We start from the raw sequence: 20,331 nt of genomic DNA on the forward strand, positions 1-20,331 counted from the left end.
TACCTCAGGGTCTTTGATTTTCATATCAAGCATGCTTTCAATTGTTAACTTCGAGCTGGGGAACTGGTTTGGTTGCCTAGGAATGTGATAGCATCAGTGAGGCAGAACATTAAACCTGGTGGGTGTACAACATCCTGCCAAAGGTGGTACGAATTCAGTTCCAAGATGGCAGCCTCCATCAGAAACACATGCCAAGATGGTGACCTGATGAAGGACACGAGATCATCAAGATGGCGGCTCCCATGTCAGCTTCCTCCCTTACTGGAAGAGAGGCAACAGAATCCACCCCAAGATGGCGGCCCCCATGGCCCGCCACATACTCCTGCCTGATTAATGGAGCAACTTTTTATTAAATTTTGCTTTCTTATTTTGACCTTTCATGTTGGTTTTTATTTTTTTTATTTCAATTTCTTGTTTTGACATATGCTGGCATTACATATGCTAGGTTTTTACTATTTTAATTACTTGTTTTGGCCTAAACTGGCAGCTTTCATGCTGGTCTTCATTTCTTATTTAAATTTCTTGTTTGGCCTTAAGCTGACTCTCTTGGCTTCCTGAGATTCAATACCCCAGGAGTGATGTGACAGTCTGAAATGGCATTTCTCAAAGTAAGTGGTGTTTAAAAAACAATAATAATAAAAAAGGACAAAAATATTAAACAAAAGACCCCTCACTGGGCTTGATAAAATAATGGACCCAATTTAGTATACAAATAGAGACTCTAAGGTGTCAAAATCGTAACTAATGCAATGCATCCAAGTCTCATGCTTAAGGAATTGTAACTATAATGTATGCATGTCACATGCTTAAGGATAATTAAGCTCCTGAAGAGCTATATCTGTTTTTAACTTCTCAGGTTCTACAAAGAAATTGTAAAGCTGTATAGTTCTCATACCTTCCTACGGACTTACTTCAAATGGTACAATTTAAAAACCTGCCATGGGATCCTAAATCCCCTTGAGCTAGATGGTTAAAGTAACATCGTATGTGTTAAAGTGATCATATACATCAAGTTTTAAATTGATCATATAGATGGGACTAAGTGTTAAAGTGATCATATAAATAAGATTAAGTATTTAGTAATAATAAAAAGAATTAAAGAGGCATGACTGCTCCAAGATGGGAAGCAGTCCATACAGCACACTCATAGAACGACAATCACTTTAAGTAATGCTCTGTGAAATCAGAGTCAGCCCTAAAGGTATTCTGGTCCAGCTAAAGAGCCCACGAGAGCATTTCAGGCATGGAAAGCCAGGACACTGGTGCTAAAAGTGTCCCAGCATGGAGATCTTTCCTGGGTAAGACCTCAGTAGAAAGGAGTGGCCATCAAAAGAGGATGCACTATTTTCCAAAGGGAGGAAAGAACTTCTACTTTGTTCATGGCCTTGTCTAAATACTTACAGAGTTTGTAGATTCAGAAGGCTTCCATAGCCTAGGCTGCTCATGTCAAGAGCCTCCAGTGATCACTGATGTCATACGTAAGAGTGTTAATTGCTAAACTAACAACAGGAGTCATTGTGTACAAACTTCCCATGCAGGACCTCTGTCCTCAAAGAGTTACAGTATTGGAATTGATGGTAAAACTTGTTCCCAAAGATTTACTTTGTTCTAGTGTGTTATATTATATGTCATAAGTTATAGGTATGTCTAAGTGTCCAACTCCATTGCCTGTATTTGCTTCTTTTTTTAAATGGGGTAAATCTTTATTTTTTTCAACTTTATTTAATAAATATAAATTTCCAAAGTACAACTTTTGAACTATAGTGGCTTTTCCCCCCATAACCTCCCTCCCACCAGCAACAATCCCATCTCCAACTCACTCTCCCATCCCATTCTTCATCAAGATTCATTTTCAATTATCTTTTTATACAGAAGATCAACTTAATATATACTAAGTAAAGATATCAACAGACCGCACCCACACAGACACACAAAGTATAGAGTCCTGTTTGAGTAGTAGTTTTACCGTTACTTCGCATAGTACAACACATTAAGGACAGATTCTTTAAAGTTAATTGTCTCAAACATGGACTTTTGGGTCCATTTCTCTCTAATATTCCTATCTCGAATGTTTTAACATAACGTCAAATGAAAAGAAAAGAATGGTTAAAGGCTTCAGGGCTACTAATGAGACAGCTGTTTCAATGCATTTTAGTATTCAATGCAATCTAGTGTTGTGTACTAAACCTTTGCCTAAGGGATAATTTCTTTTGCATGCCGCTAAACCCAGAATCTGGGAAAGTGAGGATACAGAATTTCCGAAACAAAAGCACAGAATCTAAACAAGAGGTAGATTACCTGGGATATGTTCTATCCCCAGGAAACATGATCCTTCAGTCAAGATAAAGGAAGCTATTAGATGTATAGGGTCACCACAGACTCAGAGGCAGCTAAGGACATTTCTGGGAATTACAAGATTCTATGGAATATGGATTCCATGATTTGGATTCCAAGCTTTTATAAAAGCTTTAAAAGGCCCTGACACAGACACACTGTGCTGGAAAGGGAGCTACAAGAGGTGTTCCAAGGAATTAAAGCACTTTTAACAGAAGCTCCAATTCCTGAGCAAGCCAATCATACAAAGCAGCTTAAATGGAAGGGACCTTACCAGATGCCACTGAAGACCACCTCAGTAAAATCAGGACTAAACTTCTACCTCTTAAATCTTCACAGGTAAACTCAAAAGACACACCTGAACTATTCCTGTAGACAGTCAAAGATCTTAAGTACCTCTTCAAAAGCAAAAGATAAGTCAAGCTTTTGCTTTTGTCATATCAAGACTGCTGCACCTTAAGGCAGACATCCTGTACCTGCCTCTTTTAATTCTCTCCAGGAGCTGTTATTGACAATAAAACTCCTAATGGGTTATTCTATTATAAATCTCTATGCTCAGGCTAAATGGTTTTATAATCTACATAAGGGTAGCCTATCACTACCCACTACCTGGGAGATAGTGAAATATGTTCTTTCCATCTTAAGGGGCACACTACTTGCAATTGGTTTTGTTCCAGTTCTGCTTATGCTGACTGACAACCATATATGTTTCAGAACTCAATGACTTCTTAGTGTAAAAATGACAATGCAGGGGACACAGCCATTGGTGGTGACTGAAAGTGCTCCAGCTCACAAAAGAAATTTGTTAGATGAGACAGGCAGAGACTTCCAGACCCAGGACAGACAGGGCCCACTCCCCTAATAAGCAGGAAGCAGCTATAGAAGGTATGATTCTACGCCCTTCAATATCCTTTAAGATTAAGGTCTGGAATCTCTCTGAGGGGAAAATAATATAGGCAGGAAGACAGGATAAAATCAATTGGATTTGTGAGCTTAAGACCAAACCCCCTGTGTGATTTCATCCCCCTACCTATGTCACCTGGATGCCCACATGCCAATCAAACTATATAACCACTCCCCTTTGGGAGTAAATAAAAGGCCTGGAACACAAAAGCCATTCCCTTGTTGAACACCCTTGTTGCAGCCTTGTTGCCCCGTGACTTCAGGGCACGAGGCCTTATGGCCTCCGTCCTGCCTTTGCTTTCCTGACCACATGCTTGCTACATGGGCTCCAGGCCTGCTCTCTGCCTGGAATGGACCCAACCTAGCTTGTAGACTTCTTTATCCCCTATTTAAAGCCTTTACTTTCCTATGCATTTCTTTCACTGAATATGAATATTGTAATAAAATTTCTATTGGACATGTTTCAAATTTCACAAATTCAACACTGACAGTATCAGCAATACACCATAAGTGAATAAAAATGTCTTTAAGGAGAATAAAAAACAACAACAGCAGTAATAACATCAGTAGTAGCATGCATGTAATGGATGCTTCTGTGTCATGTGTTATACATTATATGATTTGATCTTCACAATATCCAGTATTATACTGTTCCCATTTCAGAGATAATACAAGTTAGAAATTTTATCCAAAAATGAAGATGCTATAAAGTGGTAAATTTCAGTTGATAAAATTTCAAATATCAGTGATGTTTAGAAATAAGGTATATACCATATAATGTCTTCCTAAGTATAGTTGACTACATGAGATTAAGAAAAATTCAGCATAGAAGATAAGTTTAAGCCCTCAGAGAAAATAGAATAAAGATCAAGGTCACTGGTACAAATATTTGTATAATCATTTAACATAAAAATGCCAATTTATTGAACATCTATTGTGCAACATGTTCATTATTATACACTCTTCATAAATTAGGTCGCTTAGTTTTACATCTTTCCTAGGAGTCTCGGCCAGTCAGGATTCAAGCTGGAGGAATTGATCTCTCCCAGAGCCCACATGCTCACCAGGTGTGCTACAACCAGGGCATTTACACACCTCCAGCCTTTCCAGTTTTCATTCACTAGGTGTTGATCACTAGGAAACTTTGGGAATAACCTTTCCCTCCATCATCCATAAAATATTTAAAAAGTTATTACACACTATAGAAGAATATACATTTTAAGAATTCTAGTCCTCTAACTAAAATCTCAGTATTGTTCTGGTGTCTCAGAGACCCTGACTGAGTCTCCAATCTATGGTCTTTGTGAGGTAGAATAACTTGTATGCTTGAAAAGAGCAATTTTTGAGGACCTGTATTGCTCAACACCTGTCGACCCAAGGTAATTTTGTGTCACGGTCATGAATCTGTTTATCCCCAGCTTCTGTTCTTAGGAAGCCACTGAAGTGCACACCTTTGAGAAGTAAAGTCACCTTGGCTCATCTTCATTTCCACCAAAGATCCCCAGGAGATTACTCTTATTTGATCATCAGATTCAATGTTTCCCAGCCCCAAATTTCTTTCCCTTTTTTTTTTTTTTTTTTTTGATAATAAACCTAACCAGGGTGACTGGAAATTTAGTGTTTTAGAGTGGAACATTCTGAAGTTGTTGAAATGATGCACAGAAGTCAACCTCTATGCTCTAGCAGAATATGTAAGGGAAGCTCTTAGTTAAAGAATGATTAACACATAGATAATCACAATTGGTACGTTTTCATCATAACTAATATCAAGAAGATAGCCTCTCCATTTTACAGTTACTGATTCTATTGCAGTAGAAACAACCCAGATTGCAATTACAGGTTTCACAAAATTGTACTGCAGATATATTATAAAAGAAGGCTCATCACAAAATTTTGCTTGTATTAAATGTTAGCTCCCTATACATTAATCAAGTAACAAAGATATCTTCCAATACATCAACAGATGCTTAGCTAAGAATAAAAATGTCAAGCAATATGGCACTTCCTTTTCATGACAGTCTATTTCCTATGTCATCATGTGCCTAGTTAACATAACTTTCCAATGTATAAGACAGAAATATTTCAGAACGAAACATCAAATAACATTTGCAGACAGTAAATGTATATTTAAACTCTTACCTTGTTTTAGTGAGATGAGTGTAGATCACTCCACAACAGCTCCATTAGTCTGGGACTGTATCTTAGAAATTTCATGTATTCTAATCCTTCCAAGAAGGTATCTCAGGGCAAAGTATAGATAGCAATCTCTTCAAGAGGCTCAAGAGTACCATTCACAAGATGCTAAAAGAGAGAAAGAGGTAATGAATGTATGCAAATGTGATACAAAGCTTCACCTTGACTGTTACAGTATTACTTACATGTTAAACAATGGGAACTGAAGGCTTAGCCTTCTGCTTTAACTAATAGTTCAGAGGCAAATGAGTCTAAGCATCAAGTGTACAGGATTTATATGGCAATTAAAAGGATATGTTATTTCTCACTTTTTTATTTATATAAGGTGAACAAATTTCATGTACTTCATATGTACAGATTTAAGAGCATAATGATATTCCATGCCCATTCATCCTCCCACCCATGCTCCCTGTCTCCTTTCTTATTTTTCAAATTTTATAATGATACACTTGCAGTATATTTTATAATCACAAGCATAAACTTAACCAAACAATTAAATAAGTATTAAGTAAAAAAAAAATCAAAAACAAACCACTGTTCCTTAAGAGTATAGTCAATGGCTCAAACTCTCAATTACACTCATATGTATTGCAAAATTTGTGCTCTGTATATTAATTATGACAAACCAGGAAAAACATGGTACCTGTCTTTTGGATACCAGCTTATTTCACTAAGTTTCCAGTTGCATCCATTTTATTGCAAAAGACAGTATTTCATTCTTTTTTACAGCTGAGTAGTATTCCATAGCATATATGAAAGACATTTTCATTGTCCAGTCATCCATTGATGTCTAGGTTGATTCCACTCCTTAGCCATTGTGAAATGAGCTACAGTAAACATAGGGGTACAGATAACTCTTTCATATGCTGATTCCATTTTCCCTGGGTAAATTCCCAGGAGTGGGATGGCTGGGTTATACGGTAGGTCTATATTCAGATTTCTGAGGTAATTCCAAAATGATTTCCAGAGTGGCTGTATCAGTTTACATTCCCACCAACAGTGGATTTGGGTACTGTTTTCCCCACATTCTTACCAGCATTTACTTTTTTTTTTTTTTTTTTTTTTTAATTTTTGGATGATAGCCATTCTAATTGGGGTGAGCTAAAACCTCACTATGGTTTTAATTTGCATTTCCCTAATGGGTAGTGATGCTGAACATTTTTCATGGATCTGTTGGCTATCTGAATTTCATCCTTTGAAAAATGCCTGTTCATGTCCTTCGTCCATTTCTTGACTGGATAGTTGTTGCTGACTATATTGACCCTTTTATAGATACTGAATATTATCAGTTGCATAATTGCAAATAGTTTCTTTCATTTTTAAAGTTGCCTCTTCATTTTGTTGAGTGTTTTCTTTGTAGTACAAAAGCTTCTTAGCTTGATATAATACCATTGCTTGTGCTTCTGGGATCTTTTCCAAGAAAGATTTTCTTATGTCAATGTCTTCTAGAGTTTCCCCAGCGGTTTCCTCTAGTAATTTGATGGTATAAGGTCATAGATTTAGATCCTTGATACATTTTGAGATAATTTTTGCATTAGGTGAAAGATAGGTGTCTTGTTTCATATTCTGCCTGCAAAGATTCAATTTTAGCAGCACCACTGTTGAAGAGACTGCCTTTATCTAGGTATTAATTTTAGCTCATCTGTAAAAAATTAGTTGCTTTTACATGCATGGGTCGATTTTTGGAGTTTCTATTCTGTTCCATTGTTCTACCTGTCTATTTTTGTGACAGCACCATGCTGTTTTGATTATAAATGCCTTGTAGTATGTCTTGCAATCTGGTATTATGATGCCTCTACCTTTATTTTTGTTGTATAAGAATTCTTTAGATAATAAGGGTTTCTTGTTTTTCCATATGAATTTTAGCATCATTTTTTCTTGATCTGAGAAGAATGTCCTTGATACTTCAATTAGCATCACATTGAATCTGTAATTTCTTTTGATAGTATGGACATTTTCAGGATATTGATTCTTCCAAAACACTAACATGGAAAATTCTTCCATTTTTGTGTGTTGCCTTCTATTTATTTTTTAAATAATTTATAAATTTAATTGTAGAGATCTTTCATTCTTAGTTAAATTTATTCCAAGGCTTTTACATTTTTTGTAAATATTGTTGATGGTACTGAAGGTCTTTCATAGTCATGACATTGTCTGCATATACAAAGGCAACTGATTTTTTGTGTGATTTTATATCTGGCAATTTATCCAAACTCACTTATGAGTTACAATAATCTGTTAGTGAAGAAAATATATTCAGAACCTATCTATAGGATCATGCCATCTGCAAAAAGGAATAATTTCACTTCCTCCATCCAATGTGTGTCCCTTTTATTTATTTTCTTACAAAATGTCTCTGGCTAAAACTTCTAGAACTATATTGAATAGCAAAGTTGCAAGAGGGCATATTCGTTTCACTTTCAATCTAAGTGGAAATGTTTCCAACTCTTTCCCATTCAGTATGATGTTGGTTGTCATATATTGCCTCACTATATATATATATATATATATATATATATATATATATGGATGTCCCTCATATAACCTACATGCTTAAAGTTGTGAAGTATCACATTTATTGACGTGCATATGTTGAAACATCCATGCATAAAAGGGATAAATCCCAAGTGCTCTGAGTGAATGATATTTCTGCTGTGTTGTTGGATTTGATTAGTTAGTATTTTGTTGAGGATTTTTGTATCTATGTTCATCAGGGATATTGTTCCATAACTCTCTTTGTTGTGTCTATTTCTGGTTTTGGAATTAAGATGATGCTGGTCCCATTCATTGATATTGGAAGGATTCCCTCTGTTTCAATTGTTTTGAATAGTTTTAGAAGAACTAGAATTAGTTCATCTTTAAAAATCTGGTAGAATACAGCAGTGAAGCCACAGGTCCTTGACTTTTCTTTTTTGGGAGGATCTATATTACTAATTCAATCTCTATCTTGGATTACTGGTCTATTTAGGTTGTCTGTGCATTCATGACTCAATTTTGATAGGTTGTATGTGTCCCGAAATCTATGAATTTGGTCTAGATTTTCCAATCTGTTGGCATATAGCTGTTTGTATTAACTCTTGAAGATTCTTTTAATTTCTGTTGTATCTATTGTAATATCTTTTTCATCTCTGATTTTATTAATTTGGGTCTTCTTTTCTCCATCCTTTTTGGTTAGCTGGGCCAACAGTGTATCAATTTTATTTTTTCAAAAACATCTCTTCGGGGCCCATGCTGTGGAGCAGATTAAAACCCCAACCTGCAGTGCCAGCATCACATATACATGCTGGTTTGAGTACCAGCTGCTCCACTTCAGATCCAGCTCTCTGCTATGGCCTGGGAAAGCAGTGGAGAATGGCCCAAGTCCTTGGGCCCCCACACCCATGTGGGAGACCTGGAGGAGGCTCCTGGCTCCTGGCTTTGGATCAGCTCAGCTCTGGCCATTGTGGTCATCTGGGGAGTAAACTCGTGGATGGAAGCCCCCCACCTCTAGCTCTACCTCTCTCTATAACTCTTTCAAATAAATAAAATAAATCTTTGAAAAAAAAAACAGCTCTTCATTTTACTGATCTTTAGTATAGTATTTTGGTTTCATTTTTATTTATTTCTTCTCTAATTTTAATTATACTTTCCTCTTAATAATTTGGGGTTTGGTTTCTTGTTTTTCTAGGTCCTTAAGTTATACTGATAGCTCATTTATTTGATGTCTTTCCAATTTCTTCTTATAGGCACTAACTGCTATAAATTTCTCTCTTAACACCACTTTTGCAACAATCCATGAGTTTTGATATGCTGGGTTGTCATCTTCATTCATTTCAAGGAATTGTTTGATTTCTCTTTTGATTTCTTCTTTGACTGTTCATTCAGGATTGTGTTGTTCAGTCTCCATGTGTTTGTATCTTTTCTAGATATTGTTGTTAATTTCCAGCTTCATTCCATGATAGAAAAGATACAAAGTATCAATTCACATTTTTTAATTTGTTGAGACTTGCTTTATGGCCTACTCTATCCTAGAGAAAGATCCATGCAATGATTAAAAGATTGTCTATTCTGCAGCTGTGGGATGAAATGCTCTATAGATATAAATTAAGTCTATTTGATCCATAGTATAGATTAGCTCTATTGTTTCTTTGTTGGTTTTCTGCCTAGTTGAACTATCCAGTGATGAAAGTGGGGTGTTGAAGGCCCTCATCAGGTCCATTAGTACTTGCTTTAAATAGCCAGGCACCCTGTCATTGAGTGCATATGCATTTATTGTAGTCACATCTTTGTGTTGAATTTATCCCTTCGTCATTACATAGTGCTCTTCTTTGTCTCTGTTAACAGTTTTTGTATTAAAGTCTAATTTATCTGATATTAGGATGACTACTCTTGCACTTGTTTGATTTTTACTAGCATGAAATATCTTTTTCCTTCCTTTCACTTCAGTCTGTCTGTATATTTGCTAGTGAGGTGTGTTTCTTGCAGGCAGCAAAATGATTGGTTTTGTTTTTCAATCCATTCAGCCAGTCTGTACCTTTTAATTGGGGAATTTGGGCCACTTACATTGAAGGTATTATTGGTAAGGAATGAGTTTGTCCTGCCATTTTCCCACAAACATTCCAATTCTTTGCTTTGGATTTCCTTAGTCCTTGTACTAAAATATTTTCTGCCTTCACATCCTTTCATAGAGATGACTATCTATGTTTTGGTTTGTAGCACAATCTTAAGTATCATTTGTTGGCCTGGAAAACTGCTGACAAATTCTTTCAATTTTTGCTTGTTTTTCAAAGTCTTTAGTTCATGGATTTATCCCTCTGATAAAATCCCCTACTTTCACATGCACTAGCTATAGCTGCCTGCACTCAATTATCAAGATAGTGCTTCTCTGCTAATCACTGGGAGCCCTTGTGGTGGGGCTAAGGAGCAGGCAATGTGCTCTCCCTTAACAGGGTTAGGTGGGCACCCTGCCCGCCATTAACACTCAAGGGCAGACTCAAAGTCAGTGTACACTGCAAGGTTCTCCCTCAGGCAATATCAACAGCGACACGGGTTGCTGCAGACTCCTCTCACTTCTCTCAAAGGAGATATTGCCTCCTCCTGATGCTGATTCTGATGTTGGTAGGAGAGGAACAGATTTGCTGCCTGACTTTCACTGCCAAGTATGGAATCTGTAAAAGTGGGGAAAGGGAAGGAAGCAAGGGACCTTCCCTGCTCCATGTCTGGCAGTGGCTCAGATACTAGTAATCTCCCAGGCTGAAGTACAAGTCAGTGAGTGACTGTGGAATTTACTCTCAGCTAAAACTCCAAGTGACTGAGTGTGCAGAATTTCTCCTACACTGATGTGGGAAGACTGTAGCTCACAGCCAGCAGTAGGCTTCAACTTACAGCAGACTGCGGCAGAGTCTATGTCTTTTCTCCTCTTGTCCCATGGAATTTTTTTTAAATTTTTTAACAGGCAGAGTGGACAGTGAGAGAGAGAGACAGAGAGAAAGGTCTTCCTTTGCCATTGGTTCACCCTCCAATGGCCGCCGCGGCTGGTGCGCTGCGGCCGGCGCACCGCGCTGATCCGATGGCAGGAGCCAGGAGCCAGGTGCTTTTCCTGGTCTCCCATGGGGTGCAGGGCCCAAGCACCTGGGCCATCCTCCACTGCACTCCCTGGCCACAGCAGAGAGCTGGCCTGGAAGAGGGGCAACCGGGACAGAATCCAGCGCCCCGACCGGGACTAAAACCCGGTGTGCCGGCACTGCAAGGCGGAGGATTAACCTAGTGAGCCGCGGCGCCGGCCGTCCATGGAATTTTCATTGTTTTTTCACTTCACAGAAAATTTCCATGAGTCAGACCATTGGCAACCAGGTCCTTCTTTTGTTCTTTTCATATCCAAGAGCAGCTGAAGATACTATGGCCATACCCTGTTCAGACATCTTAGAAGTTCTAAGACCCACATTGGATGCCTCTATATGTACTATGCTTCTTCATATATATAAATGTATATGTACACACATATATACTTATGATAAAGTCAAATTTAAAAATTAGTCACCGTGAGAGATTAACAAATAATAATGAAACAGAATAATTATAACATCTATTGGGGATTCCAAGATGGCAGAAGAGGGAACAAGGTACTGTACTAAGCTAGGGAAAAATAGTAAAAACAAAAAAGTGTAGGAAGCTCACTCTCCGGGGAAAACTAGAATGAAAACCACAGTGGAAATTCTATGGAAGGAAGAGGAATGCAGTGGACCTTTGTGGAAGGAGCAGTTGCACAGCATGAAAGTGGACACAACACATGACTCTGGCAGAGATACCAGGTGGGAGACAGAGGTAAGGCTAGACTGCAGCAACCTGTGGTAATACAGCCTGAGGGAGAGCATGCTGTGAGTCTGGCCTGGAGCCCTAGAAGCTGGAGGGTAGCCGCAGATCCAGTAGAAGTAAAAGGGGCATGTTTTTCTCACCCCATCCTTCAAACAACAGTGGCCAATGTCCTGCTGAGGGAGGGTGGCTCCATTTGGGGCATAAGAAGTAGCTGTGGAAGACCTTGTGCACAAGTACAACTGGTTGAGACAGGAAACCATTTTCTCAGCCGTATTCACATCAGTGGTGGAGAGAGGGCAACATTCGGCCAATGGCTCTTGTGTATACATGTGATCCACAGATTCTAGCAGAAGGAAAAATCCATGGTCTGCACTAACTTTGAGCCTGGCTGGGAGGATTGACAGGGGGCTGGGAGGACTGTGAGTATATTGGTATGTTGCCCACAAGAAACCAGAGGCTCCAGGACTCAAGCCTTCTAGGTGGAGCATCCACAGAGAGCTGCCTTGGGGAATGTCTGCCACTCAATACTGGACAGGCTGGTGGGGTGGAGCAGATTCTTTGTACCCAGTGGCTGGGGTAGCCTTGTGTGCTGAGACTGTTGGGACTCTGTGACACACAAGAGGGTGCAGGGTGTAACAGGGACTCTAAGCAATCACTATGTGTGGAGCCACATGATTGGGGGGTCCCTGGTTGCCTGGGCCAGGTCATTGCAGTGGGAATGGTGCTCAGAGTGAGGAGCACAGAGATCATTTGTGTAGTTCATATAGTGGCACAGATGAGTATTGCACCCACCAGGGACTAACATCCGGACATTGACCACTTTGGAGGAGAAGACAGGAGGGTATAATCACACCAACAGAGGTGAACACCCCCCCTTCTTTTAACAAGAGGAGATGTACCAGGTCCAATTTGGGTGTTACCCTGGATAATCGCCCCACCTTGAAGCACTGCTCCTTGGCCAAGCCAAGAACACACCTATTGGTACTTACTGAAAGTGTAGACATTCCAGTAAGCCACAGAGGCATAAGTCAAAGATACAAGCCATCAGAGGAAAAAAATAAAAAGTATCTCTATAAATGCCTAAAAATGAATGCATAAATTCAAGAAAAAAGAATATGAAAGACTACATGACCCCCTCAAATGAACACAACAACATTTTAATATTAGAATGCGAAGAGGAGGGGCTGGTGCTCTGGCGCAGTGAGTTAACACTCTGGCCTGAAGCGCCAGCATCCCATATGGGCACCGGTTCTAGTCTCAGCTGCTCTACTTCAGATCCAGCTCTCTGCTATGGCTTGGGATAGCAGTAGAAGATGGCTCATGTCCTTGGGCCCCTGCACCCACGTGGGAGACCCAGAAGAAACTCCTGGCTTTGGATTGGCACAGCTCTGGCCATTGCAGCCATCTGGGGAATACATGGTATATTAAATGTATATGTATATGTATAAATGTATATGTATATATACTCAATTACAGGGCATATGGCTTTTCAAAAGAAATGTTAATGGATATAAAGGGAGGCGCAGATGCCAATACAATAGTAATAGGAGACTTCAACACCCCACTTTCACCAATGGACATATCAATTAGATAGAAAATCAATAAAGAATCAACAGAGCTAATTGACACTATGAACCAAATGGACCTAAGAGATATCTACAGAACTTTTCACCCCACAGTTGCAGAATACATATACTTCTCATCAATATATGCAACTTTCTCTAGGATACACCACATGCTAGGCCATAAAGCAAGTCTCAGCAAATTCAAAAAAATCAAAATCATACCATGTATCTTCTATGACCTCAATAGAATAAAGCTAGAAATCAGCAACTCAGGAATCTCTAGAATATACACAAACATATGGAGACCGAATGACACATTTTTGAATGAACAGTGGGTCATAGAAGAAATCAAAAGGGAAATCACAAAATTTTTGGAAACAAAAAAATACATCATATCAAATCTTAGGGCAGACAGCAAAAGCAGTTTTAAGAGGAAAATTCATAGCAATTGGTGTCTAAATGAAGAAATTGGAAAGGTACCAAGTAAATGAGCTATCAATGCATCTCAAGAACCAGGAAAAACAACAACAAACCAAACTCCAAAGATCACAAACACAAAAGATCATTTAAATTACGATCTGTTTCTTTTAAAAAAAATAAACAAAACTGATACACCATTGGCCCAACTAATCAATAAAGAGGGAGAAGACTCATATCAATAACATCATAGATTAAAAAGAAATGTAACAACATGGATGTCTTCATTGCTTTATTCTACCAGACATTTAAATAAGAACAATGGGAAATAAGAACTATGGGAAATGGTGGCTTGATCAGCATAGCCCTGACTGTTAATGAACAACTAAATACATTATCCCTCTTAGTAGTTTTTTTATCTGTTCTACTTAATATGACTGGTTTAGATCTGTAATTGATGCACAGTTATTCTTAAGTGTTGAAAATTAACTGAAATGTGATCCCTGTTGAACATGGTGGTGGGAATGGGAGAGGGAAGAGATGTATAATTTGGGACATGCTCAGGCTGACTTGCCCCAAGTGGTGGAGTTGGAAGCATACCAGGGGATTCCAATTCAATCCCATCGAGGTGGCATGTACCAATGCCATCTCACTGTTCCAGGTGATCAGTTTCAGTTCACAGTTGGTCATGGTGAAGGGACTGGGAGTCAAAGGGAGCACATAGACAAGTCTAGTACCTGCTAACGCTAACTGATGGAGTAAATAAAGGGGAGAGTGATCCAACATGGGAAGTGAGATACTCAGCAGACTCATAGAATGGCAGATGTCCTAAATAGCACTCTGGCCTCAGAATCAGCCCTAAAGGCATTCGGAGCTGGCTGAAAAGCTCATGAGAGTATTTCAGGCATGGAAAGCCAAAACACTCTGGCAAAAGATCTCTGCGAGTGAGATCCCAGTGGAAAGAACAGGTCATCAAAGAAGGAGGTACCTTTCTCTGAAGGGAGGAGAGAACCTCCACTTTGACTATGACCTTGTCTAAACAAGATAAGAGTCGGAGAACTCAGAGGGCTTCCATAGCCTTGGAAACTCATGACTGGAGCATAGGGAGATTACTGATGCCATAGACAGGAGTGTCAATTGGTAAAGTCAACAACAGGAGTCACTGTGCACTTACTCCTCATGTAGGATCTCTATCCTTAATGTGCTGTACATTGAGATTTAATGCTATAACGAGTACTCAAACAATATATTTCACTTTGTGTTTCTATGGGGGTGCAAACTGTTGAAATCCTTACTTAATGCATACTAAACTGATCCTCTGTAAAAAAAAAAAAAAAAAAGAAGAAATTATCAATTCCCAACTTGACTCTCACTGGGATTAAACATGACAATAGGTCTGATCTGATTTCATCATCATTTAAAAAAAATCATCTATTATTTTTCACTTTATGTTTCTGTGTGGGAGCAAACTGTTGAAATCCATACTTAATGTATACTAAGCTGATCTTCTGTATATTAAGATAATCGAAAATGAATCTTGATGTGAATGGAAGGGGAGAGGGAGTGGGAAAGGGGAGGGTTGTGGGTGGGAGGGACGGTATTGGGGGGAAGCCATTGTAATCCATAAGTCGTACTTTGGAAATTTATATGCATTAAATAAAAGTTAAAAAAAAAAAAAGAAAAAAGAAAAAAAAATATAGTAAAAACTAAAAAAAAAAAAAAAAGAACAAATTTCAATACTTCTCAAGCTATTCACAACAATTAAAAGGGAGATGATATTCCCAAACTCCTTCTAGGAAGCCAGCAACACCTTAATTACTAAACAGGAAAGATATATCACAAAAAGAGAACTATAGACCAATATCCTTGACAAATGTAGATGCAAAAATCCTCGACAAAATATTAGCTAATCAATTCCAACAACAAATCAGAATGATCAATCACCCAGAGCAAGTGAGATTTATCCCTTGTATGCAGGGAAGATGCAACATTTGCAAATCAATGAATTTGATACAAAACATTAACAGACTGAAGAGCAAAATTCATGTGATTATCTCAAGAGATGTAGAAAAATTATTTGAAAAAGATACAACATCCTTTCAGGATGAAAGCCTTAAGCAAATTGGCTAAGGAAAGAACATTACCCAACCTAATTATGCAATTTATTACAAACATATGGCCAGCATCCTATTAAATGAGAAGACCAGAAAGTATTCTACCTAAGATCTGGAACCAGAGAAGGATGTCCACTCTTATCAATGGTATTCAACATAGCCCTGTAAGATTTAGCCAGAGCCATCAGGTAAGAAAAAGAAGGCATACAACTTGGAAAAGGAGAAAGTCAAACAACCCCTATATGTACATCACATGATTCTAGATATGGAGGATCCAATAGACACCACTGACAGAATACTGGAACTCATCAAGACTTTGATAAAGTGGCAGGGTATAAAAATAACACAGAAAACTCCATAGGCTTTAGAAACACAGCCAATTCCATGACTGAGAAAGAACTTTTAAGATAAATCTCATTCACATTAGCTACAAAAAAAAATGAAATACCTTGGAATACATTTAACAAAGGATGTCAACAATCTCTATCATCAAAATTACGAAACATTAAAGAAAGAAATAGAAAGAGACATAAAAAGTGGAAAAAATCTTCCATGTTCATGGATTGGGAGAATCAATATCATCAAAATGTCCTTACTACCAAAAGCAATGTACAGATTCAATACAATCCCAATTAAAACACTGACATTCTTCCGAGATCTAGAAAAAATGACTCTGAAATTCATAGGGAAACATAAGAGACTGCAGATAGCTAATGAAATCTTACACAACAGAAATAAAGCTGGGGGAATCACAATATCCAAACCTGGGGGAATCACATACCTGATTTCAAGACATACTGATGGACATCCAAGATGCTGGATTAGGCAGGGGACTTATTGCTCTAGCACAGGAGAAGATAGTTTTTAAAAAGTGGAGAGAGTGTAATCTCAGGGAACTGTTAGGGAGAAAATGGTGGAGGAACTCTACCGAAATTAGAAGGACACAGTGGACCTACTTGGAGGGCATGGGCACCCACAGCTCAGGACTCCAGCAGCCAAGAGACTATGCAATAGCATAGGGAAGTGAGGCAAGACCAGATCCTAGCAGCCTAAGCCACTGGCAAAAAAGCTGCAGGAAGAGCCTAGAGGGAACTCAGCTTGGAGCCCCTGAGGGAAAGTGTACCAGCCAAACTAGAGGAAAAAAAAAAAAGGACAGGACTGAAACATTTCTATCTCCCAATCACTTCAGAACAAAGTGATGTAACAAGCTGATAGAGCAGATGCCATTTTGTACACACATAACAGCTGTGCCAGCTCATATCTTTGCCCAGCAACCAGATGAGCGGAGACTCCTGACTCTGGTGGGGAGAATTAACAGGGAACTAGGAGCTTGTGACTGTGTGGCTTCTGTACTAGGATTGTGAAAAAGGATTGTGGAAGGAATCATGGTGCAGCTGGGACTTTGAGCAGTCACAGTAAAAGACTCCAATCTTGGGGTTTCCTGGTTACCAGGTGAGAGACAATGCTGGGGAATCTAAAGACTCAGGACTGCACAGATCCTTTGTGTGCTCCTTGTGACAGAATGGACAAATATATATACCCACTGGGGCTAGCACTCAGGCACTGGTTTCTGTTGAGGAGAGGATCTCAGCTGAGAAGCATAATTTCCCTTTTGATTAAAAAAGAGGAAAGATTTACCACGCCAGACCTGGGTGTGTCACCTTTGGCATGCACTTAACACTGGAGAACTGAATAGAGCTCTCTGGCCACAACCATTACAAGCCTCTAGAGATTCACTGAAAACAGACATTCCACTTATCTACAGATTCATAGTACAAAGATAAAAGCTGCTACAGCAAAAATAAAATAAAATAAAGAAAAAAAATAAAGAAGCCAACCAACAAATATCGCTACACATGCTGAACAACAAATGCACTAATTAAAGAAACAAGATTAAGAAAGGCAACATGATGCCCCCAAAGGAACACAACACTTCAATGCTAGTTTGTGAAGATGATGAGATAGAAAAAATCCTAGAAATGGAATTAAAAAATTGATAAGATTACATGGAAGTAATAAGAAGCAAATGCATGAACTACTGAAATACATACAGGACATGAAAGAAATTTCTGCAATGAAATTGAGATCTTAAATAGAAATCCAAACAAAATTAAGAATTCAATAGAACATGAAATTGAAATCTTGAAGAGAAATCAAAATTAAAAGAAGAATTCAATAGAACAAATAAAAAATGCAGTGAAAAGCATTAACAACAGAATCAGTGAAGCACTAGAGAATATCAGACAAAGAAGATAAAAGCAAAGTATACGGTCAAACCAAACAAAGAAGAGGAAATTAGAAAACCAAAAAACACTGTTGGGAATCTACTATAAAAAGACCCAACATAGGGGTATCAGGAGTTCCTGAAGGCATAGAGAGAGAGAGAGAGAGAGAGAGAGAGGATTAAAAAGCCCATGTAGTTAAATAATGGCAGAAAACTTCCATGGTTTGCAGAAATAAAGGGACCTCTAAGTTCAGGAATCACACGGAACTGCTAATAGACATGACCAGAAATTATCCTTACCACACACATTGTAATTAAACTCACCACAGTAAACCATAAAGAGAAGATTCTAAAATGTGCATGAGTAAAATGCCAGATGAATTTCAGTGGATCTCCAATTAGACTCACAGTGGACATTTCATCAGAAACCCTAAGAGCTAGGAGAGAATGGTGAGATATAGTTCAAGTCTTGAGAGAAAAAAAAAAACTGTCATCCCAGAATATCATAGCCTGCAAAGCTCTCATTTGTGAATAAAGGTGAAATAAAGACCTTCTATAACAAATAGAAATTGAAAGAATTTTTCACCACCAGTTCAATCCTACAGAAGATGCTTAAGGATATCTTGCACACAGAAACATGATCATCAATACGAAAGAAGGTAAAGGAAGAAAATCTCAGAAAAAGTTCAAAGGAAATTTAAAATAAAAAACAGGAATATTTTTGGAAAAATGGCAGGGCAAAGTCATTACTTATCAATAGTGACCTTGAATGTAAATGGCCTCAACTCCCCCGTTAAAAGACACAGACTGGCTGAATGGATTAAAAAACTCATCTGTTCGATGCCTACAAGAAACACATCGCAACAATAAAGATGCAGGCAGACTGCAAGTGCAAGGATGGAAAAAGTTACTCCATGTCAACAGAAACTAAAAAAGAGCTGGTGTAGCTATCTTAATATCAAACAAAACAGACTTTAACACAAAATCTGTTAAAAGAGACAAAGAAAGGCACCATATAATGATTAAGGGAACAATTCAACAGGATGATGTAACTATTACAAACATATAAGAACCTAATTAGAGGGCACCTGCCTATTTAAAAAACACTTTAAGTGATTTAGAGGGAGACATAGAATACAATACAATAGTATTGGGGGACTACAATACTCCACGTTGAGCAATGGACAGATCAATCAGACAGAAGATCAAAAAGGGAACAGCAGATTTAATCAACACGTTAGACCAAATGGACCTAACAGATATCTACAGAACTTTTCATCATGAAGTTGCAGAATAAACATTCTTCTCGGCAGCACATGGAACTTTCTCTAGGATTTACCACATACTAGGCCATAAAGCAAGTATCAGAAAATTCAAAAAAATCGAAATCATACTATGCATCTTCTCAGACCACAATGGAAGTTGAACATCAGCATCTCAGGAATCTCTAGAACATATACAAACACATGGAGACTGAACAACATGTTCCTGAATGAACAGTGGATCATAGAAGAAATCAAAAGAAAAATCAAAAAATTTCAGAAATCAAATGAACATGACAACTCAATATATCAAAATTTATGGGATACAGCAAAAGCAGTGTTAAGAGGAAACTTTATAGCAACTGGTACCTACATCAAGAAATTGGAAAAGTAACAAATAAATGAGCTATCAATGCATCTCAAGGATCTAGAAAAACAACAGAAAACCAAACACAAAACTAGTAGTAGAAAATAAATAATTAAAATCAGAGGTGAAATCAAGAAAATTGAAACAAAAAAAATAACATTACAGAAGATCAGCAAAAGGAAGAGCAGACTTTTTGAAAAGACAAACAAACTTGACACACCATTGGCCGAATTAGCCAAAAAAAAAAAAAAAAGAGAGAGATGACCCAAATCAGTAAAATTAGAGATGAAAGGAAATGTAAAAACAGATACCACAGAAATAAAAAAAATCAATGGAAATTACTACAAAGATCATTATTCCCACAAACTGGGGAACCTATAAGAAATGGATAGATTCCTGAACACATACAACCTAACTAAAATGAGCCATGAAGAAATAGAAAACCTAAACACACCCATAACCAATATAGAAATTGAATCAGTAATAAAGGCTCTCCCAACAAAGAAAAGCCCATGACTAGATGGTTTCACTGCTGAATTTTACCAGACAATTAAAGAAGAACTAATTCAAATTCTTCTCAAGTTATTCAAAACAATTCACACAGAGGGAATCCTCCCAAATTCTTTCTACAAAGTCAGCATCACCTTAATTGCTAAAC

At 38.0% G+C, this 20,331-nt stretch overlaps 1 protein-coding gene across 12 annotated transcripts in view; it reads right to left on the reverse strand.

Moving 5' to 3' along the window:
* The window catches only part of DLGAP1 (DLG associated protein 1), a 1,071,624-nt gene that overhangs the window by 909,576 nt on the left and 141,717 nt on the right, over nucleotides 1-20,331 (reverse strand). For all 12 annotated transcript variants that reach the window (XM_070050435.1, XM_070050436.1, XM_070050434.1 and 9 more), the window contains exon 2: nucleotides 5,377-5,538. The gene's annotated coding sequence lies outside the window, so the exon portion shown is untranslated. The remainder of the gene's footprint in view (nucleotides 1-5,376; nucleotides 5,539-20,331) is intronic.

The sequence above is a fragment of the Oryctolagus cuniculus genome, chromosome 10 (genome assembly GCF_964237555.1).
Source record: "Oryctolagus cuniculus chromosome 10, mOryCun1.1, whole genome shotgun sequence".
NCBI classification, from domain to species: domain Eukaryota; kingdom Metazoa; phylum Chordata; class Mammalia; order Lagomorpha; family Leporidae; genus Oryctolagus; species Oryctolagus cuniculus.